This window comes from Delphinus delphis, chromosome 6 (genome assembly GCF_949987515.2).
Source record: "Delphinus delphis chromosome 6, mDelDel1.2, whole genome shotgun sequence".
In the NCBI taxonomy this organism is placed as follows: domain Eukaryota; kingdom Metazoa; phylum Chordata; class Mammalia; order Artiodactyla; family Delphinidae; genus Delphinus; species Delphinus delphis.
In genome coordinates, this window is record NC_082688.1 from 46,786,073 (window position 1) to 46,811,724 (window position 25,652).

At 38.6% G+C, this 25,652-nt stretch overlaps 1 protein-coding gene and 1 long non-coding RNA gene across 2 annotated transcripts in view; both read right to left on the bottom strand.

Moving 5' to 3' along the window:
• The window catches only part of TMC1 (transmembrane channel like 1), a 155,235-nt gene extending 147,180 nt beyond the window's left edge, over window positions 1-8,055 (bottom strand). The window contains exon 1 of the mRNA XM_060014630.1: window positions 7,858-8,055. The gene's annotated coding sequence lies outside the window, so the exon portion shown is untranslated. The remainder of the gene's footprint in view (window positions 1-7,857) is intronic.
• A 7,803-nt stretch (window positions 8,056-15,858) lies between these two features.
• LOC132427302 (uncharacterized) overlaps window positions 15,859-25,652 on the bottom strand; it is a 223,214-nt gene continuing 213,420 nt past the window's right edge. The window contains exon 3 of the long non-coding RNA XR_009519868.1: window positions 15,859-16,104. This is a non-coding gene — a long non-coding RNA (uncharacterized lncRNA). The remainder of the gene's footprint in view (window positions 16,105-25,652) is intronic.

A 25,652-nucleotide genomic window follows, 5' to 3' on the forward strand; every position in this document is an offset into this window, starting at 1 on the left:
GCCCAACCCCTGGAGACATCTGAGTTTAAACCCCTGCTTTAAACCCATTTCAACTAACACCTTAATAGCATGATCTATTACCTAGCCATGAATAAATCTCTCTGTAGGAATAGAACAGGCAATGTGTGGGATGGTTAGAGATACAGGGAGACGGGGACTGCTGGGATCCTATAGTTAGTACATAGATCATAAGAATCTGGAGGAGAGGAACTGCAACTTAGGACTGATGAATAGGAAATTACAGCTAAGTGTTTGATCTGAAGATGACAAAAATATAGCTACAATTTGTGTGCTATTTTATCTATCTGATGAGGGTCTTAATCATCAAAATCTAAAAGCAGGAATATTAGAATCTAAAAATTAGTTTATTTTTAGATTAAATAACAAGCATAGTGCCTCATACATAATAAGTGGTCCATAATTGTCAGTTGGAAGGAAAATGGAGACTAAAAGATGAAAGGGCTAACTGCATGGTACAATATCTATGCAGTTGCACGGGATCTCACGAATAGAAGGGCCCCATTCTTGACTTAATGTTCTGCTGTTGCCACCTTGAAATTCCTAATAATTTTTTAACATGAGGCTCTACATTTTCAATTTGCACTAAGCCTCATGAATTGTGCAGCCAGAACTAAATCCAGGAGATTCTGGAGCCATCACTGAACTTTCTCTAATAGAGGACAGTGAAGAAGACTGTCTTTGACATGGTACATCCATTTGACATTGTCATAAAGATGTAAGACACATAGTAAAGCACAATTTCAAGTTATAAGACCTACTGAGGTGTATCGACAAACCACAGAGGCAATACATAGATCAAACCGGAGGGCGGCAATCAGACTACATGTATATGACTACATAGTTATTTTTAAGTTGACAGATTGCATAACCCCTGAAGGAAAAAAAAAAAATCAAGAATGGAAGTAGTGCCTACAACCCCAAAATAAATCACAAGTAGCTGGTATGGGAAAGACTGCCACTCAAGTGTCACTGGTTTGTGCCACAACCACAAACATGATTATGACCACCCCAATTCTAGTCCATCTTGTCTGCCAAATGAAAAGATGGGCATGTCTAAGAAATTTAAATTTTCATCCAAAACCAAATCCCAACTAAAAACAACTCTGACAGGAAGGGTGAGGTGAGGTAAAGGCTTGTGGTCTCAGTTTCTTAAATGTTGTCTGATTCTTCATCTACAAAACATAAGAGGAGATAGGCACTGGAATGAGTTTATTAATGTTAAATATACTTTCCCACATTTGGAAAGTGTCTTGTCATTCAGGCCAGTCACCCTCTCACTAGACCTGAATACAGTTAAGCCCAAATCAAGAGATGAGTGATGACTGTACTGGGGCCTTCTCATCACGGTTACTTTTGTACTATACATCAGTGACCATGCGATTGATCATCCAAATCAGGACACTTTTGAGAGTGCTAAAATATTAAGCTGTAAAGGACACTGGGACAATGGACACAAACCATGGTTTTCCCAGGCCAGCTATGACATATAGTCACCCTAACTGTAATATTATCATGCATAATACAGGCATCCCATTAACCTTTAGTAGTACCAATACACATCATCAATAAAAATGACAATTACAAAGACATTGACATACATGTACCAAGTGCTTTTTCTGTGCTGGGCATTATGCTAAGCACTTAATTTTTTAAAATTATATTAATTTATATTATATTATTTTTAATGCATTTTATCAGAAATGCATTTTCTGATTGTATATGTAGGTGCATAATGCTTTTGCAAATTGGCCTATGGAATTGGTTCTTTGGTCTATTTTAAATTATTTTGATGCAAAATGCAATTAATTTGGTTGCTAGAGTTGGGGAAGGGGTGGATAGTGCCTAAAGAACTAAGAAAGATGAACAATGAAATAAAATAGCTAGTTTAAAATGTAGATAATAGAAAATTAAATTACATTTGAGGGCAGCTTGAGTATGACATGTAATTTTATTTTTATTTTATTTTTTTTTTTTTGACATGTAATTTTAAAATAAATACAATCCTTGTTTAATTAAGAAAAGATAACTTTGGTGTTAAAATTCCTTTAATTTATTCCTCTACATATTAGATAAGACTGCTTATTTTAATAACAACTATTATAGTAAATTTCAAGCATATATTTTACATGAGTAAGTCTGCCAACATACGTGGAGACCAGAGAAGAAGCTTATAAATTACTTCAAGGCTTTATACATACATCCAAAAACAATTTCTGCAGAGAAATTCCTTGGGAAAATGTCAAATATTTTTTAAATATTAATGTGGCTTCTAAAAATATATATAGATACATAGGTAGAGTTATGCTATTGCTATCATTACCTAATAAAAAGTCTACAAAATTTATTTTCCCTTTCTCAAAGGATTTTTCTAAGGAATAATTAGGTTTCTAAGACTGAACATTTTGCAGTCAAAGTCAGTTGCTATAAAAATTCAAGGGATTAGAAGTAGTATGCTAAGCTATATTTATTAATTGTGTGGACCACATTTAAAATTATGAATCCTACTTTCTTAAACTTATGATTAGCATTCTTTAAAATATCTTCCTGTGCATTATGTAAATTCATATCCCAGAAACTGCAAACAAACCCACAAAACATTAGAATAAATTACATTAAAATATCACCAGCAGTTATTTCCCATGAATGAAATTCTTAACACATTGATATAACTCTATATTTCCTGACTATAAAAATAAATGCATACTTATGGCAAAAAATAACAATGAAGAAGAAAAGCATGAAGATGAAAGTAAAAATTACATGCTCAGAGGGATTATGAATTGCTTCTTAACTCCTTTATGTTCCTCAGTAATTTAATGATTTTTACAGAAAATGGGTATCAATTTTCCAATCCAGATGAACAATGATTGTGCAGTAAAGTGAAATAAAATGCAACTAATTCGTTAAGAGTAAAAACGAATGAGGAGGGGGCTTCCCTGGTGGCACAGTGGTTGAGAGTCCACCTGCCGATGCAGGGGACGCGGGTTCGTGCCCCGGTCCAGGAAGATCCCACATCCCGCGGAGTGGCTGGGCCCGTGAGCCATGGCCGCTGGGCCTGCGCGTCCGGAGCCTGTGCTCCGCAACGGGAGAGGCCATAGCAGTGAGAGGCCCGCGTACCGCAAAAAAAAAAAAAAAAAAAAAGGAATGAGGAGATATGACTGTGTTTTCTATAAAGAAACCCTTGACCATTCTTAGAAAAATTGGGTTTTAGTCCCAAACCTGACATGTAGTAGCTCTGCCACCTTAAACAAGTGTCACTAGCCCCCTCTGTAAGATGAGACAGAAGGAGATTTTCTGTCAATTCATTCTCTCTGCTCATTTATTTCTGTCTGTGCCTTCATTCAGCCAATACTATTGAGAACCCACATATAACAGGGCCTGGAATAGTATAATGGCATAGTGAACAACACAGTTGGTATTTTTATTTAACTCTTTCCGGCTCCTTTGTGCAGATAGGTTAGAGATGGGGATGCAGTAAAGTGGGACAACAGACAGGAGACTGCTATAGTGCAGTGAGCATCGATGGGGGCCCTGGACTACAATGACAGCAGTGAACACTGGGAGAGTCAGATGACTTCAAGACATATTTGGACTTAGAATAGTCAAGACTAGCTGGTGAATTTAAAGAATTGTAGGAAAAAGCAAGGAAAAGGAAGATTCAAAAATAACTCCCAGGCTTCCAGGCTTTAATTACTCATGAGATGAAAGCAGACATTATAGTGTACAAGGAATGATAGATTAGTGTACGAGAAAATAAGATCCTTTTAGATAGAAAATCAGAGTAATAGGATAGATAAATATTGGTCTTGTATAGGCAGGTGATGGGGTGTGGGGCTTAAGGCATATGTTTTAAATAGGAGACCAGGAAGGGATTGTCTGAGAAGCTGCATTTAAGTTGGGACCACAGTAAGTTCTCTAGAATGGGGGACATGATCATCATCTACACTACTTCAGGAGAAAACTCTGAAAATTATAGCAATTCAAAAAATTTCCCTCAGATTTCCCTTCAAAATTTACTAGATAGTCAAATGTTCTACCCCCGAGCTATACAGAATGAAGTAAGTGAGAAAGAGAAAAACAAATACCGTATGCTAACACATATATATGGAATCTAAAAAAAAAAAAAAAAAAAAAAAAATAGTGGTTCTGATGAACCTAGGAGCAGGACAGGAATAAAGACACAGACGTAGAGAATGGACTTGAGGACACAGAGAGCGGGAAGGGTGAGCTGGGATAAAGTGAGAGAGTGGCATGGACTTACATACACTACCAAATGTAAAATAGCTAGCTATTGGGAAGCAGCCACATAGCACAGGGAGAATGGGGAGATCAGCTTGGTGCTTTGCGACCACCTAGAGGGATGGGATAAGGAGGGTGGGAGGGAGATGCAAGAGGAGGGGATATGGGGATATATGTATGAATATAGCTGATTCATATTGTTATACAGCAGAAACTAACTGTAAAGCAATTATACTCCAATAAAGATGTTTTAAAAAATTACTAAGTAGTAATTTCTGTGCTAGACTATATTTTTAAAATATCAGGAATTCCTTATTAATGGAATACTCATTCTCTTATACTTTTCCAGTTGTGAAGATGTTTATGCAGAATCCCCTATATCCAAGAATGTGGCCTGAACAACTTAGAATAGAAGGGATTTTTCCACTGACTTTCTAGGATTCGTTAATAAAACTATATGTCAACATGTTTGTCAGGCAAATTTTCAAGATATATCTGATCCTATCAGATGCTAGGTAAGGCACAGTGGGATATTCATGAGGTTTTCTTGGTGATCTTGATTAGTCTTCTAATACTGTAATAATTTAGACCTCTATTCTGACACTAGAAGAATAATTCAGAATTGAATGTTTATGGCTAACCAGAGATTAACTTAAAAAATTAAACAGTTCAGAGGAATAAAGTGTTCTAGTTATGAAACCGATAGGAGGTACTATATCCAAAGTACACTGAAGAGCTTGTAGAAGACCTGCCAACTGGGGACAGAGACAGGGCAGAACCATGGGTAGGATTTCTACTTCTTGAATTTTCAGGTCAAAGGATGTATTGACTAGGAAAATCTTGAGTAAGTGAAAATAGATTCAGCACTCAGAACAATAAGATCTCTATGCCAGACATGTCAATACTAGGCCATTAAAATAGGCTTGTGAAAAGAGAAAATAATAGGCAGTTTAATAATATGTCCCTGTGAAATCTCTGAACTTTAGAAAATAAACAAATTGGTCGTCATTGGTAAACAGCAAACATCTGAAATGCTCCAGACCTGAGGAACTCTGAACGCCACGGAGGGCTGCTGATGTTTTTGCTTGTCTCCCCCATATTTCTTCTCATTAGTTGATTGAATAAAAGAACATTCAATAGAAGTTCTAGACTTCTTTTTTTAGGGCAGAGTTTCTCAATATTGGCCCTATTGACATATTTGACAAAATAATTCTCTTTGTGGGGGGATCATCCTCTAAATTGTAGGATATTTAGCAACATCCCTGGCCTCTGCCCACTAGATGCCAATCGCAAGCCCCCAAGTTATGACAACCAAAACTCTCCAGACATTGACAAATGTCTGCAGGAGACAAAAAACATCCCTGGTTGAGAACCACTGCTCTAGGCTGACAGTTACTATATACCATAGATTCAAAGATCCACACGTTGCTGTATTCTTTATTATTGAAAGAATTAAAAGCACTGGAAAGATCTGGGACAGAAATATACAAGGCACCAACCCCCAAACTGTGCCATTTTATTTATTCCATACCACATTGCTAACTATATACTGAAATCTTAGAAAATGAGCCTTTTGAATGACCTCATTTTTCATAATTATTCTTAGAAATTGTACAAGTCCAAACAAGTTAGATATGTTACTAATTGAAATGTACACAAATTTCTTTACCAAATGCACTTAGTAAGGCTCCTTTAAGCTGGCCCATCCTCACATCAGGGCAGGCCTTGCCTGCTATGGGTAGAAGCTTGGTCTTTATTCTGTTGCTTGGCAGAGACAGAAGGCAGACTAGACATCAAAGGAAGAATGGAAGATCACTTCAACCCTATTCTGGATCCCAGGTTCCCTTTTCTTACCTTTAACTCTGGCAGATTTCCCTGTATAATGAGAGTATCTTAGTCTGTTCAGGCCACTGTAACAAAGTACCACAGACTGGGTGGCTTAAACAACAGAAATTTATTTCTCACAGTTCTGGAGGCTAAATTTATTTCTCATAGTTCGCTCGGGTGTCAACATGGTTGGGTTCTAATGAGAGCCCTCTCCTAGTTGCATACTGCAGTCTTCCCATTTTATTCTCACCTGGCAGAAAGAGACTTGAGACCTCTCTGTAGTCTCTTTTATAAGGGCAGTAATCCCATTCATGAGGGTTCTACCCTGATGATCTAATCACCATCCAAAGGCCCTCCCACCCACCTCCTAATATCATCACATTATGAGGATTTCAGCATATGAATTTTCTGGGAATACAAACATTCAGTCCGTAACAGGGAGCTACCCTATTTAGTGAAGCTGAAAGGTCCAGCAGTCATAGAAGAGAGAAACTGTCTCTAAGGGGTGAATGTATATGTGCTAAAAACAACTGTTGTAGGGCACGCATTCAGCGAGGTGATGTGACTCTGCCTGGGTTTATATCAGATTTGCCTAAAGACACAATCCGCTTAATCTAGTTTCCCCTATCTGCGAACTCCAGATTGCCGTCACCTCTGGCAACTCTATCTCATAGCTCCTCTCTATGCATGCTTTAAACTCTTATTCCCATTGCTAGCTGCCTGATTCTGATTTTCCCAAATCAAATTCAAAAGAGGAGAGAGAATTTGATTGACTTACCCCATCTTTTCAAATAATAATAATAACAATAACATGCAACAGGATTAGGTATCATGTACCAAACAGCATATGGTTTAACTCTAAATCCTTACTTCAAACAAATCAAATAGGAATAATCATTAAGCTCATTTTATGAAAGAAGAAAATGAAGATCAAAGTCAAGTGGCAAACCTTAGATTAGGACCTAGACAGTCTGACTCAGCTCCCATTCTTTTAATCACCTATAATTTGGTGGTCATGGGTCAGGTGCTCACCATGGTCCAATTTTGGCTGCACCCAAGTAGGACAAAGCATGTGGTCCCCACAGTAGGAACTGAGGGCAGTGCCACATCATTTAAAAGTGGCCTAAGGGCTTCCCTGGTGGCACGGTGGTTGAGAGTCTGCCTGCCGATGCAGGGGACACGGGTTCGTGCCCCGGTCCGGGAAGATCCCACATGCCGCGGAGCGGCTGGGCCCGTGAGCCATGGCCGCTGAGCCTGCGCGTCCGGAGCCTGTGCTCCGCAACGGGAGAGGCCACAACAGTTAGAGGCCCGCGTACTGCAAATAAATAAATAAATAAAAGTGGCCTAGGCATGTGGCAGGAAACTACCTTTGACCTAACACAACAGCCATACAAAAGGGCAACAAAGGCCACTTTAAACATGAAGTGAATAACTGGTTAGCAAAAATATATTTCCTGTACCATGAAAAGAGCAAAAACAGAAAAGGTAAGGCCAAGCTTCCCCTTTAAGCAACAAAATATATCAAGTTATTATGGATCCACAAATTTGTTGAGCAAATTGGATAAGGAAAAATTCTACACATCTTTTAAATGCTAACATTCTTGTTATTAAATTATGTTTTTGAATCATCTGTCAGTGATTAATGTACACTGTCAAGCCCATTTTATTTATATTTTATCTTATATTTTGCAGAAAAGTATATAGGGGTAGAGAACTTCTACTTCTAAAAGTACATCTTTCTACCACCTTTGTCAATGAAAGTGTGCTTACCTAATTTTGAATATCTACTTAAAAAATTTTTTTTTTGGCTGCATTGGGTCTTCGTTGCTGCACGTGCACTTTCTCTAGTTGCGGTGAGTGGGGGGCTACCCTTCATTGCGGTGCGTGGGCTTCTCATTGCTGGGCTTCTCATTGTGGTGGCTTCTCTTTTTGCAGAGCTCGGGCTCTAGACACGCGGGCCTCAGCAGTTGTGGCTCAGGGGCTCCAAAGCGCAGGCTCAGTAGTTGTGGCGCACGGGCTTAGTTGCTCTGCGGCATATGGGATCCTCCTGGACCAGGGGTCGAACCCGTGTCCCCTGCACTGGCAGGTGGATTCTTACCCACTGTGCCACCAGGGAAGTCCCGAATATCCACATCTTAATCCAGCCTCTTGCAAAGCTTGCAGATATATCTCCAAGTTCTTCTGGAATTTAGAGTTACATAAGAAAGAGTTTAATTTTAGTTCCTTTATTGGCAAATTTTTTCTACTTCCTGAGCACTTATTTTTTAAATCCTAATAATTAATGTAGTTGTAAGAATGGACTTTGCAGTATTTCTTTGGGGGGGGGTTGTTCTGAATGCTTTTTACTAGAATCTGTGAACCTTTTCAATCTACATACTTTGACTTCTTTCAACAGAGTCATTTTATTCCATTATATTTTTAATATTTATTCTGTTTATATTATCTTTGTTGGTTCCTTAGGAGTACTTAAAGTTCTTAGCTTTAGCTTTAACTCCATTCTTTGCCCTCTATATCCATGACCTTTTCCTTTTCCATCTTCTTGTCCTTTTATTCTATGTTCTGCAAAAATTTCTCAAGTTTGTTTTCCATGTGAGTATATGCATCATTGACTCTTTACTCCCTTGGCATGAATGTTTTATTGTTTTTGCATTACTTTAGTTCCTTGTCAGTCTTTACTATCTCTCCCATCTCTTTCAGTCTCACTTGGTATCTTCTCATCCGGCTTGTTCTTTCCTCATAGCTTTGTGCTATTTCATAATGGTCATGTTTTCTTACACCCTGCTCTTATTTTTATGGGCTTCATTAACATCTTTTGTGATTGTTCATCCTTGACAAGGAGACACTTGTTCAGATTCACTATTCTCAAAGAGGTAGAGTGTGTGGATGGCTGATGTTTTCAGAGCCACCTGCTCTCCCTAACAAATTACTTTCTGCTTTCCCTAACAACTTACTTTCTAAAGAGACAGGAGCTTTGAGAAAACGACTGTTCAGGAAGGTTGCATTTGATGTGAGACTAGCTATGGGGCATTGTAGCCTGGGAGATATAGTTCGCAAAATAAAATGTCATATTCTTTAATAGACCCTGTAGTACATAGCAATTTGTAGACTGTAGATTGTAATTTTTCATGAATTCCATCTTTCCAGAAAAACAGAAGGGCAAGTAGCTTAGGGAGAAAAGATCTCATTTGAGTTCAGCAGAGCTATTCCAAGAGAAAGTTTGCCAATACTGGGAATTTTTTAAAAGAATTATCCCCTTGCGGATAATTGCGGGCCAGGTCTATCTGAGAATAGTTTACCAGACAACAGGAAACAAAAAAATAAAACTGGACTCTACAAGCATCTTTTCCTATTCATTAACAAAATATTTAGTACTATTTCTGACAGTTAAACAATCATTAAAGAATATATGGAAAATGCATAAAAGTAAAAAGAAAAAAAAAGTAAAAAGAAAAAATTCCCCATAGTCCTATCACTAAAACCCAACTACCACCATTAACATTCTGTGGATTTATTTCCAGTTTCTTTTTTAATGTATACTTTTATTGGGTGTTAGGGGAGTGGAAGACAGGGGATACAAATGTGTGTGTGTGTGTGTGTGTGTGTGTATACACAAAATGCATAGTTTTATATGGTGTAGGGGAGTGGGAGAAGGGATATATATGTGTGTGTATGTATATATATATATGTATATATACAATTTCAGTATCCTACTTTTTTAGCTAGAATTGTGTTAAATGCATTTTATATGCTATTCATAAACATAATTTTTAATGGTACCTTAAGTTGCATCAAAGTGATGCACTCTGGCGACTTAGGCTGATTCTAATGGTTCACCATTAAAGAAACTTGCAATAAATATTTATAGCTCTCTTATTACAGAGTTCCAAAACTAGTGCCATTGATTCAAAGGGCATAAACATTTAAAATATCTTAATATATATTTAACTTTGCAAAAGTGTTGGACCAGTTTATAGAACAATCAGCAAAATACAAATATGCCTAGCTCATCTTATACTTATCAATACTGGATATTTTTATTAGTTTCATCCTTTGGTTGGGTTAATATTTTTCTTTACTTTGATTACCAATAAGACTATTTTTCCCATATACTTGTGTGCTAATTGCATTTCCTCTTTGGGAAAATACTATGATAGTACAGTGTGTCTTCAAAAGATAGGAAGGAAAATATTTATCTTATCAAGACAATTTTGAAAGTTTATGGCCATACAGAAAGTAAAATCCTTGATTTCACCATTCTCAAAGGCTTTTTTTTTGGCCATGCAGCATGTGGGATCTTAGTTCCCCTACCAGGGATCAAACCTGTGCCCCCCTGCAGTGGAAACGCAAAGTCTTAGCCACTGGACCACCAGGGAAGTCCCTCTCAAAACCTTTTATTCTCATTTCCCATCACTCTGCCACCCATTACCACTATGTTCCAGGTAAACCAAACAATTTTCAGTTTTTCATATAAGCCATATGTTCTCCATCACTTTACTTTGCACGTGCTGTTCCATTTGAATGTCCTTTATCTTACCTCAGTCAAACACACCACACACACCACACATACACACAGAGCCTGTGGTCTTTTCCAGGCTCTAGTAGTAGCTTGTTGTTATATTTCTCATAATGTCTAACATCCTGCACCATAATCATTAATATTCTTCCTAGACTTTCCCACTAACCTGTGGGTTCTGTGAAGGCAGGGACACCTCATCTTTGGTCTCTAGATTCCACATCATTTATCATCATGTCTAGAAGAAAGCAGAAGTTCAGTAAATGGTTCTTTGAATATGAACAGTGTTGACTAATAAACACAGTTGCCTTCCTAGTGATAGAACTGAGTGTCATTACCAGTAATTGCATGACTTTAAGGGGCAGCATGTTTGAGTGGAAAGAATATAAACTTCAGAGTTGGCCGAACTTAGGTTCAAGCTCCCAGCTTTGCTATTCAGAGTCCTTGGAGTAATTACCTAATATTTTTGAGACAAAACTGGAACAAATGGTGATCCTAAAACATACCTTAATAGGATTCTTTGAATATAAATTAGGTAATGAGTATACGAAAGAATGTAGTATATAGTAGTTGCTCAATAAATAATAGACATTTTTCTAGTTACTGCTGTATGTTTCCAATATAGCGTCATTTCATGTATATTCCCATTCCATGTATATTTCCATTATAATAAATATTAACAAATTCAAAGGATTTGATTCTTATGTATGTATTTTTCTTTAAATCATCAAGAGTAAGAGACAAGGTCAATTGTACTGTCCATATTCTTGTTGCACAGGCAAGAATATTCCTTTTAAATAAATCTTAGAAAAAAATTATATCAGGAAGAAATAGAAAATATAAACAGACCAATCACAAGCACTGAAACTGAGACTGTGATTAAAAATCTTCCAACAAACAAAAGCCTAGGAACAGATGGCTTCACAGACCAATTCTATCACATATTTAGAGGAGAGCTAAGACCTATCCTTCTCAAACGCTTCCAAAATATAGCAGAGGCAGTAACACTCCCAAACTCATTCTACGAGGCCACCATCACCTTGATACCAAAACCAGACCAAGATGTCATAAAGAAAGAAAACTACAGGCCAACATCACTGATGAACATAGATGCAAAAATCCTCAACAAAATATTAACAAAGAGAATCCAACAGCACATTAAAAGGATCATACACCATGATCAAGTGGGGTTTATCCCAGGAATGCAAGGATTCTTCAATATACGCAAATCAATCAATGTGATACACCATATTAACAAATTGAAGGAGAAAAACCGTATGATCATCTCAATAGATGCAGAAAAAGCTTTCGACAAAATTCAACACCCATTTATGATAAAAACCCTCCAGAAAGTAGGCATAGAGGGAACTTACCTCAACATAATAAAGGCCATATATGACAAAACCACAGCCAACATCATTCTCAATGGTGAAAAACTGAAACCATGTCCACTAAGATCTGGAACAAGACAAAGTTGCCCATTCTCACCACTATTATTCAACATAGTTTTAGAAGTTTTAGCCACAACAATCAGAGACGAAAAAGAGATAAAAGGAATCCAAATCAGAAAAGAAGAAGTAAAACTGTCACTGTTTGCAGATGACATGACACTATACATAGAGAATCCAAAAGACTCTACCAGAAAAGTACTAGAGCTAATCAATGAATTTGGTAAAGTAGCAGCAATAGCCAGGACATGGAAGCAACCTAAGTGTCCATCGACAGATGAATGGATAAAGAAGAAGTGGCACATATATACAATGGAATATTACTCTGCCATAAAAAGAAACAAAATTGAGTTATTTGTAGTGAGGTGGATGGACCTAGATCCTGTCATACAGAGTGAAGTAAGTCAGAAAGAGAAAAGTAAATACTGTATGCTAACACATATATATGGAATCTTAAAAAAAATGGTTATGAAGAACCTAGGGGCAGGACAGGAATAAAGATGCAGATGTAGAGAATGGACTTGAGGACATGGGGAGGGGGAAGGGTAAGCTGGGACGAAGTGAGAGAGTGGCATGGATTTATATATACTACCAAGTGTAAAATAGATAGCTAGTGGGAAGCAGCCACATAGCACAGGGAGATCAGCTCAGGGGGGATAGGGAAGGTGGGAGGGAGATGCAAAAGGGAGGAGATATGGGGATATATGTATATGTATAGCTGATTCACTCTGTTCTAAAGCAGAAACTAACACACCAGTGTAAAGCAATGATACTCCAATAAAGATGTTTTAAAATAAAAAGAATTAGCTATTACCACAGTTGAGAAAAGAAGGCCTGTATTTTCCAAAGGCAAGAAAATAAAGTACTCAATAAAATAACACATGATCTAATCATCTGCTGCTTAATTTTTTTTGTTGTTTGCTCCATTAATACTGCTGAAGGTATTTGGGGACCTGAAATTACTATAAATAAAAGTACTGCTATCCCTGATGGCAAAAGAAAAGAACTTTTGGAACATGCTCTACTTTTCATTGCCAAAATTATATTCACTTGGGCCACACTAAAGAAGTACGTGAAACCTTCCCAGTTGAAAATCAGATTTAAACCAGTGGTACGTTCAGCCCCAACGCGTGCATACATGCTCGCGTGCACACAAACACGCACACATACCAGAAATTCTCTGAAGCTCAGCTTCTGTTTATCACACAGCCAAGATTCGTACGTGCCTTCTGTGTGCCTTCTTTGAGGCTAAAAGGCATTTACATCCATCTGCCAACCAGATGAACCCAGGGAAAAAGTCACAAAGTCTACACAAATGAGGATGACACAAGTATTTGTGCAGAATAAATTTGCCAAGATTTTTTTCCCTCTACCCTTATCCCATACCCCATGCAAGCTGTTTTTAAGTCCCACATACTGCAGTTTCCCTTCTGCTGACAGCTCAAATCATCTCCTCCAGGACTTTGTGTTCTCAGGCCTCATTCCAGGCAATTCTCCATGATTAAATGTAGAATGTGTAGCCCCTAGTATGGTGCTAAGCACAACAAAACGTGCTCAATGCACGAGTGTTCGTTTCCAACTTTTCAAACCCCTCTGAGCACTCACAGAATTATCCTCCACACCTTTCCACACAGGGTCAAAGTTATTGCCCCAGGCAGGGCTTCTCAAATGCTGAGAACTGCCCACAAAATTTCCATTTTAGAGGCTTCTAATATCCTAAAATATGAAAAAATGCCAAAACCAGATTTTTAAAAATAATAGTACTTTTTAAACTTCTACACCTAACAAAAGAATGTTTTTAAATATAATATACTCGATGGCGATATTTACAAGGTAACTATAGAATCTATTAAAAAATGTTACAGGGGCTTCCCTGGGGGCACAGTGGTTGAGAGTCCGCCTGCCGATGCAGGGGACGCGGGTTCGTGCCCCAGTCTGGGAAGATCCCACATGCCGCGGAGTGGCTGGGCCCGTGAGCCATGGCCGCTGAGCCTGCGCGTCCGGAGCCTGTGCTCCGCAACGGGAGAGGCCACAACAGTGAGAGGCCCGCGTACCGCAAAAAAAAAAAAAAAAAAAAAAAAAAAAAAGTTACAGGCAGTATAGCACAGGAATGCAACAGGAGTCAAACATGCAAGCTATTCCTCACCTTCCAAGTCTGTTGATCATGTTTTGTTTACGTGTAAAGGCTCATTGGGAAGTGACATTTGAAATATAAATTTCAAGTCCTTTGAAATGTAAACTCTTCATTCAAAAACCCTTAACTCCCATCCTCATCATAGTGCTTACCTCCACGCATCTTTGGCAAGGAAACCACAAGCAAATAATGAAAGAGTTAGGGATAAGATTTGCCCTTTAAAAAGAAGGGGGAAAGAGAGACTTAGAGGAGCCAGATGAGGCCATTATGTCCAGATCTACTTACAGGTTGAATTGAAAAGAATTTCTTTCCACAACCCCCTTGCAACTCATTCCCTGTTGCCAAGGAGGCCTTGATCTCCCCCTTGGATAAGCAGAGCCCCACACCAGCCTCCCAAGAGAGTGAACTGTCATGGGAGCTCTGACAATCAGGCCAATGAATTAGCAGGCTATGACTAGAATAATTTTCCCTAGACTTTTCTGGTGAAAGTAAGCTATTCCTCCTGCAGAGATGCTTCAGGAGTTTATAACCTGTAAACTGAGATTGTTTTTCTGAAGTAATTACAAGGCACCAATGAACACTGAACACTGAGTACTATTTTAAATGATGAGCTATTTTACTTTCAAGAGAAATAAACAGTGAGAGATTTAAAGTGATTATAATGACAGACAAACACACAGAGTAATGCATTTATAACTGGAAACTGCAGGTTAAAGTATGACACTAAATATATAACAGGACATGATATACCCATGCTTTTGTGGAATTGTAAGGTTCATGACATGATGTGATTGTTTTATTGGGTTACTGAATTGTAGAAAAAATTATATACAGACGAATAGTATGCAGGAAGTCAGCATGATGCAGTAAAACAGCATAGGATTTGGTATCTTTCTGATCTTCTCCTCTCTCCTTATCTCTGCAATCTAGCTTCTGCCCCCATCACTGCCTAGCCCCTAGTTTCCCTGAAACTACTTTTTTTTTTTTCTTTTTGCTGTACGCGGGCCTCTCACAGTTGTGGCCTCTCCCGTTGCGTGTGCTCCGGACGCGCAGGGTCAGCGGCCATGGCTCACGGGCCCAGCCACTCCGCCGCATGTGGGATCTTCCTGGACCAGGGCACGAACCTGTGTCCCCTGCATCGGCAGGCGGACTCTCAACCACTGCGCCACCAGGGAAACCCCCTGAAACTACTTTTTCCAACAAGGTAAACTCACTGTTGCTCAATCCAAAGAACACTTTTCGGTCTTTGTCTTACTTGATCTCCCGCCACAGCATTTGACCCTGTGGAAAATGCCCTCTTTCTTCACACTCTCATTCTTGACTTCCTTAACATTCATCTCTCATGGATGTCATCTGATAACTCCTTCTCAGTCTCCTTGCAAATTCTTCTTTCGTCTTGATCACTTCAGTGTTATTGTAAAGGTGCCACTGTGGGTTCTTTTTTTTCTTCTCAATGTACATTATCTCCCTGATGACTTCATCTATGACTTCAAGTGCTTTCTCCTTGCTAAAGGACTTCCTGATCTGTACCACCATGTCTGATCTCTCTCCTGAGCTCCAGAACTATAGAGCTAACTGCCTATCCGACATTGTATCAGTTATCTGTTACTGTAAAACAAACCACCCCCAAATAGTAACTCAAATCAATGGTAATTATTTATTTTACTCACAAGTCTGGAGGTCAGCTTGGCTCAGCTGGTAGTTCTGACTGCATGCAGGTCTCTCACGTAGTTGTGGTCAGACAATGGTTGGGGCTGACAGCATCTCAAAGTCGTCTTCATTCAATTGTCTGTTAGCCAGGATGGAAGCCTTCAATAGCTGGAGACTTGAACTCTGGGCCATCTCTCTCTATATGTAAGTATGTGGTCACTCCATGTGGTGGCCCCAGGGTAGGCAGACTTCTTACATGATAGCTGAAAGCTCTGAAAAAGAACTCATGTTCAGAACCAATCTAACATTCAGAGCAAGGCCATGTTAGTCTCCTATTGGACATAAACAATCTCACAGAATACCAGCCTTAGACAAGGTTACTCTGAGATCATGACAGGATGAAATAAAGAAAGGTCTCTTCATAACTTTGTACAGACAAAAACACATCACTATGGCAACTGCAAAATGTCCAACCATAGAATTACCCCCACATTCTGACAACACACAATCTAGACCAAATTTCTTTCTTAAACCTTCCCCCAAATCATCCAACCAAATCGCAAATCCTATAATGGGTTCTTTCTAACACATTCCTACTGAAACATCCTGTGGTTTTCCCCTGATGTGCATTCTCCCTTTCTACAAAGTAACAAATCCAACTTGTTTAGCTACAAGTGTGTTCCTGGTGGGCTTTGACTGAAGGGCACTGACAGCTCCCAATATTATTCCATTATATGGATGTATCCTCATTTATTTAACTAATCCTTTATTGTTGAGCTTTTAACTTGTATATCAGTCAAGGTCCAGTTGGGAGACAGAAACCACTAGTTATTTGAACAGGGAAAAATTAATACCAAAAAAATAACTACTAAAAGAGGTACGAGTGGGCTCTAAGGGGGCTCTAACTTTAAATTACCTGCTCTTTTAATTTGTGATACTTGGATCTCTTAAAGCCCACTTTTACCTCTTTTAGTAGTTATTTTGTGGGGGTATTAATTTTTCCCTGCTCAAATAACTGTCGTGGTTTCTGTCTCCCAACTGGACCTTGACTGATATAGAAGTTAAAAGCTCAACAATAAAGGATTAGTTAAATAAACGAGGATACATCCATAAAATGGAATAATATTGGGAGCTGTCAGTGCCCTTCAGTCAAAGCCCGCCAGGAACAAAATAAAGAAAAATAATAAAATAAACAAAATAAAAACAAACATAAAGAAATGGGACCTAATTAAACTCAAAAGCTTTTGCAGAGCAAAGGAAACCATAAATGAAACAAAAAGACAACCCACAGAATGGGAGAAAATATTTGCAAACGTCGTGACCTACAAGGGATTAGTTTTCAAAATTTACAAACAGCTCATGCAGCTCAATATCAAAAAAAAAAAAAAACCCAATAAAAAAATGGGCAGGGGCTTCCCTGGTGGCGCAGTGGTTGAGAGCCCGCCTGCCGATGCAGGGGACATGGGTTCGTACCCCGGTCCAGGAAGATCCCACATGCCGCAGAGCAGCTGGGCCCGTGAGCCATGGCCGCTGAGCCTGTGCGTCTGGAGACTGTGCTCTGCAACAGGAGAGGCCACAACAGTGAGAGGCCCGCATATCGCAAAAAAAATGGGCAGAAGACCTAAATAGACATTTCTCCAGAGAAGACATACAGATGGCCAAGAGGCACATGAAAAGATGTTCAACATTGCTAATTATTAGAGAAACGCAAATCAAAACTATAATGAGATATCACCTCGTACCAGTCAGAATGGCCATCATTAAAAAAATCTACAGGGCTTCCCTGGTGGTGCAGTGGTTGAGAGTCCGCCTGCCGATGCAGGAGACACAGGTTCGTGCCCCGGTCCGGGAAGATCCCACATGCCGCGGAGCGGCTGGGCCCGTGAAACATGGCCGCTGAGCCTGCGCGTCCGGAGCCTGTGCTCCGCAACGGGAGAGGCCACAACAGTGAGAGGCCCACGTACTGGAAAAAAAAAAAAAAAAACTACAAACAATAAATGCTGGAGAGGGGGTGAAGAAAAGGGAACCCTCCTACACTGTTGGTGGTAATGTGAATTGATGCAGTCACGATGGAGAACAGTATGGAGGCTCCTTAAGCAACTAAAAATAGAGCAACCATATGATCTAGCAATCCCGCTCCTGGGCATATATCCAGAAAAAAACATGGTTTTTTGAAACATGGTTTTTTGAAACATGGTTCAAAAGGATACATGCACCCCAATGTTCATCGCAGCACTGTTTACAATAGCCAAGACATGGAAGCAACCTAAGTGTCCATCGACAGATGAATGGATAAAGAAGATGTGGTACATATATACAAAGGAATATCACTCAGCCATTAAAAAGAATGAAATAGTGCCATTTGCAGCAACATGGATAGACCTGGAGATTTTCATACTAAGTGAAGTTAAGTCAGACAGAGAAAAATAAATATCATATGATATCACTTATATGCAGAATCTAAAAAAAAGATACAAATGAACTTATTTATAAAACAGAAACAGACTCACAGACTTAGAGAACAACTTATGGTTACCAGGGGGGAAGGGTTGAAGGGAGGGATAGATTGGGAGTTTGGAATTGACAAGTACACACTGCTATACTTAAAACAGATTACCAACAGGACCTACTGTATAGCACAGGGAACGCTCTTAATATCCTGTAATAACCTAAATGGGAAAAGAATTTGAAAAATAGATAAATGTATACGTATAACTGAATCGCTCTGCTGTACACCTGAAACTAACACGACATTGTTAATCAACTATGCTCCAATTAAAAAAAAAAAGCAGGTACTACCTCTAGTCTGAGGAATAGGAACAATAAAGGACTAGGATTAGCCCTCTGGGCCCCAAGGCTCAGATTCAAACCTCTTCAAAAAGGGAGTCGCTACCACAGGCAGCCTGCAGTGGCAAAAAAAAAAAAAAAAAAACTTGGCTGAGGGCACAGGCTGGCACTGATCTGTAAAAACAGCTCATCACGGCTGCTGGGTGTGGATAGGCGGGAGCTGGTAGGCGGGAGCTGGTCTGCAGGAGTGACCTGCCTTTGCTGGTTGGTGTGGGCGGGCCAGAGTGTGTCTGTTGAAGTGGCCAGCATTGCTTGTGGACGCAGACAGCTGAAGCTGCTCTCAAGTGGCTGCAGATAGGGAGAGATGGCCTGAGGGTGCAGCTCAAGCTCCTGCTTATGGCTGTGGGGCTCAGAATGTATACGGAGGACTGGAACCTGGAAGAGAAGTGTTTTCTTGCAACTACTGCGTCCAGTGCCCTCTACTGATGAAATGAATATCCCGCCAGCTGGCAAAAGAAACGTTTATAGGACTTAGCTAGAGTAACACAAAGGAAGACAAAGAAGGGTGAATTTGGAGCTCAGAGACAATAAACTGATAACTGTCACCTTGTACGTTTTCACTGTTATAACTAACAATTATCAACATTCACATACATCTTTATGGATATCTTATTATTTTCCTTAGGAGAAATTACTGAGTCCAAAGACTCAAACATTTAAACAACTTTGGATATATAATAATAATAATAAAACTTTTCCATAAAGCTGTGCAAATTTATGTTCATTCCAGCAGAATTTGAATATATGAAGAACAAGCACACGCTGGGCAGTTCTAGGAGGCTGATGTGTTGGAACAAATCCTCACACAGTGAGTGAGTGATCTTAGCTGACTGCCCAGCTTAGCCAGTTCCTGTTCTCCACTCATTTTTTTGTGGAGTCTTTCTCTAAGGTGATTTTGTGGGTTTTTTGTTTGTTTGTTTGTTAAAATAGCTAGCAAAGCAGAGATAAAGCTAAGATTCTAATAGTTGGAAAAAATTTTTTTTAATGAAACATGAGACTATCCACAAATGACATCTGATTCTTGAAAAAAGTGTGATTCAGGAAAGCCAAGGTCCATGTCCACATTTTGAAATTGAGGGCTTCAGACATATTTAGAACGTCTCCTCACTAATGTCAAGATTCTCATACACTAACTTGCAGGGTTGTTATGAGGATCGGTAATGACATATATAAAACACCCAGGAGGAGTCAATACATAGCAGCTTTAGTTCCCGAGAGCATTGCTGTTAAACTGCTAAGAATCCAAGTGTATATATTTTCCATATATATATATATATATATATGCCAAAGTTGTTTTCATTAACGATGTAAATACAACTCCTCATTCCCGAGCTATAAGTGTGCTACAATAAAGTTATGCCCTGATGACTATTAATTACAGATTTGATGGTATTTCTTTCCAGCTTCTTAACAAATACCATTTGTCTTTAACTGCATTCACTGCAATAAAATCTCAATGCAATGAGCGAAAGTGGAAGGGAATCAGATATTACATGTTCTTTACATTTGTCTTTGTTCCCAATGCACTTAATTTTTATTACCATTTGGGCACTTATCCTGCCTATGCTGTGGCAGGCGGGGATACTCACCGCTATACTAATGAGGAAAATGACTATCTTGCCTATGTTGTAATAAACCATTTACATGTGTCTTCATTTTAAGAAGACTCGGTGAAGCAAAAGCCCATTTCGAGTAATTATCAATATTTCTAGCATTGTGCTTTATATGTGTAAGTTCCTTAAATACCAGGGGTGCAAACACAAATGCTTTCATGGACCAGGCATGTTATCATAAATAAATGAAACTGGAATAATTTAAAATAGTAGGGATCCACGGGGGACATACAAAACTGGAGAAAGCTTACCCCATCTAAAGACATTTATACAAAATAAAATAAATTAAATTAAATGACAAAATAAAACAAAAGATACTAGGGGAAAAAATCTACAACCTACATTAGACTGTTAGCCCACTTATGACTTCTGTATGAATCTTGGGTAAACTGAATTAGATGCTGAAGTAGTGCTAAGAAAGAACTAAAACTGGGTTCACCAAAGAAAACCAGGACTCATTTCTGAGCCAGAAGTCCCACTGATTCTAGCTCAGTCCCTGGAGCTCCGCACTCTCTATATCCCTTTGGCTTCCACGATGCCAGCATCTCCCCATTCTTCCCCATATCATTCCCCACGATGCACTGCATTTGAGCCCTTAATTTTTTTTTTTTTTACTGTAAAACTCACTAACATAAAATACACTGTTTTAACCATTAAAAAGTATAAAATTTATGGCACTTAGTACATTCAAATGCTTTGCAACCATCACCACTATCTAGTTTCAAAACATTTTCATCACCCCAAGAAGAGACCCTACCATTAAACAGTCGCTCCCCATGTCACTCTCCCCCAGTGCCTGGCAACCACTGGTTTTCTTTCTGTGAGACCTCTGTTTTTGTTTTTTATTGCATCCTCAGTTCAGCCAACAACCAAAGTAAATTAGAGCAGAACTGAAGTCTGATAAGATGAGAAAACAGAGCACTGAGTTGGGGCAGAAAAAAAGCTCTCCAGTTGTGCTTTCTGGATTCAAAGTTAGGATAGGAGGGAACACCAGTGATAAGCCCCTTTGCTCTCCTCAGTCTGGCTAAAGAGTCCATCAACTCACTCCAGAATGAAAAGATATGACAGGTCTCCTATTCTCTCAGTTTTTAACTGCATTTTCACTTTCTTCTATCTAGTTCTTTTATTCTTTTTAACACAAATAACTTGCAACTTATTGAAATACAATTAATTTGAAGATTGAAGTTTGAGGTAATTTCCCTACTGAAGTTTTTTTCCTGTTCTCCCTTGGTCATTTCTCTTCTTTTACCCTAAATTGTGACTGATTATATATTCTGTTGCCCCTCCAAATGCTTTTGCTTTATGCTTTGAGTCAGCTGAAAATGAGTTTACTATGCCTGGTATAAACACTCGCACAATTTCTCTTGTGTCAAAGCGCTTTCCTTGGCTGAATCGGGATTGTCGATTGATGGTGTCAGTCTCCTTGGAAGCATGTGAGGCACTCTGAATTGGGAGGAGTCTCCTCCAAGGCTGAATCTCTCTAAATGGTGAATTGCCAGCTAGTTATACCAATACGTCGAAATACCTCTTGAGGTGCAACGTAATCACTATAAATCTACACTGACCAGATCTTGGGATTCCTGGAGGTCAATCTTTTAGTCACTTATTCATCAGTCCATGATAAATTCACTTGTACCAAATTTGGCCAGTTTTCTTTTTTTTTTCCAACACCTTTATTGGAGTATAATTGCTTTACAATGCTGTGTTAGTTTCTGCTTTATAACAAAGTGAATCAGCTATACATATACATATACCCCATATCTCTTCCCTCTTACGTCTCCCTCCCACCCTCCCTATCCCACCCCTCTAAGTGGTCACAAAGCACTGTGCTGATCTCCCTGTGCTATGTGGCTGCTTCCCACTAGCTATTTATTTTACATTTGTTAGTATATATATGTCCATGCAACTCTCTCACTTCATCACAGCTTATCCTTCCCCCTCCCTGGGTCCTCAAGTCCATTCTCTATGTCTGCATCTTTATTCCTATCCTGCCCCTAGGTTCTTCATAACCTTTTTTTTTTTTTTTTAGATTCCATATATATGTGTTAGCATACGGTATTTGTTTTTCGTTTTCTGACTTACTTCACTCTGTATGACAGACTCTAGGTCCATCCACCTCACTACAAATAACAGTTTCGTTTCTTTTTATGGCTGAGTAATATTCCATTGTATATATGTGCCACATCGTCTTTATCCATTCGTCTGTCGATGGACACTTAGGTTGCTTCCATGTCCTGGCTATTGTAAACAGAGCTGCAATGAACTTTGTGGTACATGACTCTTTTTGAATTATGGTTTTCTACGGGCATATGCCCAGTAGTGGGATTGCTGGGTCATATGGTAGTTCTATTTTTAGCTTTTTAAGGAACCTCCATACTGTTCAACATAGTGGCAGTATCAATTTACATTCCCACCAACAGTGCAAAAGGGTTCCCTTTTCTCCACACTCTCTCCAGCATTTATTGTCTGTAGATTTTTGGATGATGGTCATTCTGACTGGTGTGAGTGTTACCTCAATGTAGTTTTGATTTGCATTTCTCTAATGATTAATGATGTTGAGAATTCTTTCATGTGTCTGTTGGCAATCTGTATATCTTCTTTGGAGAAATATCTACTTAGGTCTTCTGCCCATTTTTGGATTGGGTTGTTTGTATTTTTGATATGGAGCTGCAGGAGCTGCTTGTAAATTTTGGAGATTAATCCTTTGTCAGTTGCTTCATTTGCAAATATTTTCTCCCATTCTGAGGGTTGTCTTTTCGTCTTGTTTATGGTTTCCTTTGCTGTGCAAAAGCTTTTAAGTTTCATTAGGCTCCATTTGTTTATTTTTGTTTTTATTTCCATTTCTCTAGAAGGTGGGTCAAAAAGGATCTTGCTGTGATTTATGTCACAGAATCTTCTGCCTATGTTTTCCTTTAAGAGTTTTATAGTGTCTGGCCTTACCTTTAGGTCTTTAATCCATTTTGAGTTTATTTTTGTGTATGGTGTTAGGGAGCGTTCTACTTTCAATCTTTTACATGCAGCTGTCCAGTTTTCCCAGCACCACTTATTGAAGACGCCGTCTTTTCTCCATTGTATACTCTTGCCTCCTTTATCAAAAATAAGGTGACCATATATGTGTGGGTTTATCACTGGGCTTTCTATCCTATTCCATTGATCTATATATTTTTTTGTGTGTGCCAGTACCATGCTGTCTTGATTACTGTAGCTTTGTAGTACAGTATGAAGTCAGGGAGGCTGATTCCTCCAACTCTGTTTTTCTTTCTCAAGATTGCTTTGGCTATTCGGGGTCTCTTGTGTTTCCATACAAATTGTGAAATTTTTTGTTCTAGCTCTGTGAAAAATGCCAGTGGTAGTTTGATAGGGATTGCATTGAATCTGTAGATTGCTTTGGGTAGTAGAGTCATTTTCACAATGTTGATTCTTCCAATCCAAGAACATGGTATATCTCTCCATCTGTTTGTATCATCTTTAATTTCTTTCATCAGTGTCTTATAGTTTTCTGCATACAGGTCTTTTGTCTCCTTAGGTAGGTTTATTCCTAGGTATTTTATTCTTTTTGTTGCAATGGTAAATGGGAGTGTTTCCTTAATTTCCTTTCAGATGTTTCATCATTAGTGTAAAGGAATGCAAGAGATTTCTGTGCATTAATTTTGTATCCTGCTACTTTACCAAATTCATTGATTAGCCATAATAGTTTTCTGGTAGCATCTTTAGAATCCTCTGTGTAGTATCATGTCACCTGCAAACAGTGACAGCTTTACTTCTTTTCCAATCTGGATTCCTTTTATTTCTTTGCCTTCTCTGATTGCTGTGGCTAAAACTTCCAAAACTATGTTGAATAATTGTGGTGAGAGTGGGTAACCTTGTCTTTTTCCTGATCTTAGAGGAAATGGTTTCAGTTTTTCACCATTGAGAATTATGTTGGCTGTGGGTTTGTCATATACAGCCTTTATTATGTTGAGGTAAGTTCCCTCTGTGCCTACTTTCTGGAGGGTTTTTATCATAAATGGGTGTTGAATTTTGTCGAAAGCTTTCTCTGCAGCTACTGAGATGATCATGTGGTTTTTCTCCTTCAATTTGTTAATTTGGTGTATCACGTTGATTGATTTGAAGAATCCTTGAAATCCTGGGATAAACCCTACTTGATCATGGTGTATGATCCTTTTAATGTACTGTTGGATTCTGTTTCGTAGTATTTTGTTGAGAATTTTTGCATCCATGTTCATCAGTGATATTGGCCTGTAGTTTTCTTTCTTTGTGACACCTTTGTCTGGTTTTGATATCAGGGTGATGGTGGCTTCATAGAATGGGTTTGGGAGTGTTCCTCCCTCTGCTATATTTTGGAAGAGTTTGAGAAGGATAGGTGTTAGCTCTCCTCTAACTGTTTGATGGAATTTGCCTCTGAAGCCATCTGGTCCTGGGCTTTTGTTTGTTGGAAGATTTTTAAACCCAGTTTCAATTTCAGTGCTTGTGATTGGTCTGTTTATATTTTCTATTTCTTCCTGGTTCAGTCTTGGAAGGTTGTGCTTTTCTAAGAATTTGTCCATTTCTTGCAGGTTGTCCATTTTATTGGAATATAGTTGCTTGTAGTAATCTCTCATGATCCTTTGTATTTCTGCAGTGTCAGTTGTTACTTCTGCTTTTTCATTTCTAATTCTGTTGATTTGAGTCTTCCCCCTTTTTTTCTTGATGAGTCTGGCTAATGGTTTATCAATTTGGTTTATCTTCTCAAAGAACCAGCTTTTAGTTTTATTGATCTTTGCCATTGTTTTCTTCATTTCTTTTTCATTTATTTCTGATCTGATCTTTATGATTTCTTTCCTTCTGCTAACTTTGGGGTTTTTTCATCCTTCTTACTCTGATTTCTTTAGGTGTAAGGTGAAGTTGTTTATTTGAGATGTTTCTTGTTTCTTGAGGTAGGATTGTATTGCTATAAACTTCCCTCTTAGAACCGCTTTTGCTGCATCCCATAGGTTTTTGGTCATCGTGTTTTCATTGTCATTTGTTTCTAGGTATTTTTTGATTTCCTCTTTGATTTCTTCAATGATCTTCTGGTTATTTAGTAGTGTATTAATAGTCTCCATGTGTTTGTATTTTTTGCAGATTTTTTCCTGTAATTGATATCTAGTCTCATAGGATTGCGGTCAGAAAAGATACTTGATACGATTTCAATTTTCTTAAATTTACCAAGGCTTGATTTGTGACCCAAGACATGATCTATCCTGAAGAATGTTCCATGAGCACTTGACAAGAAAGTGTAATCTGTTGTTTTTGGATTGAATGTCCTATAAATATCAATTAAGTCCATCTTGTGTAATGTATCATTTAAAGCTTGTGTTTCCTGATTTATTTTCATTTTG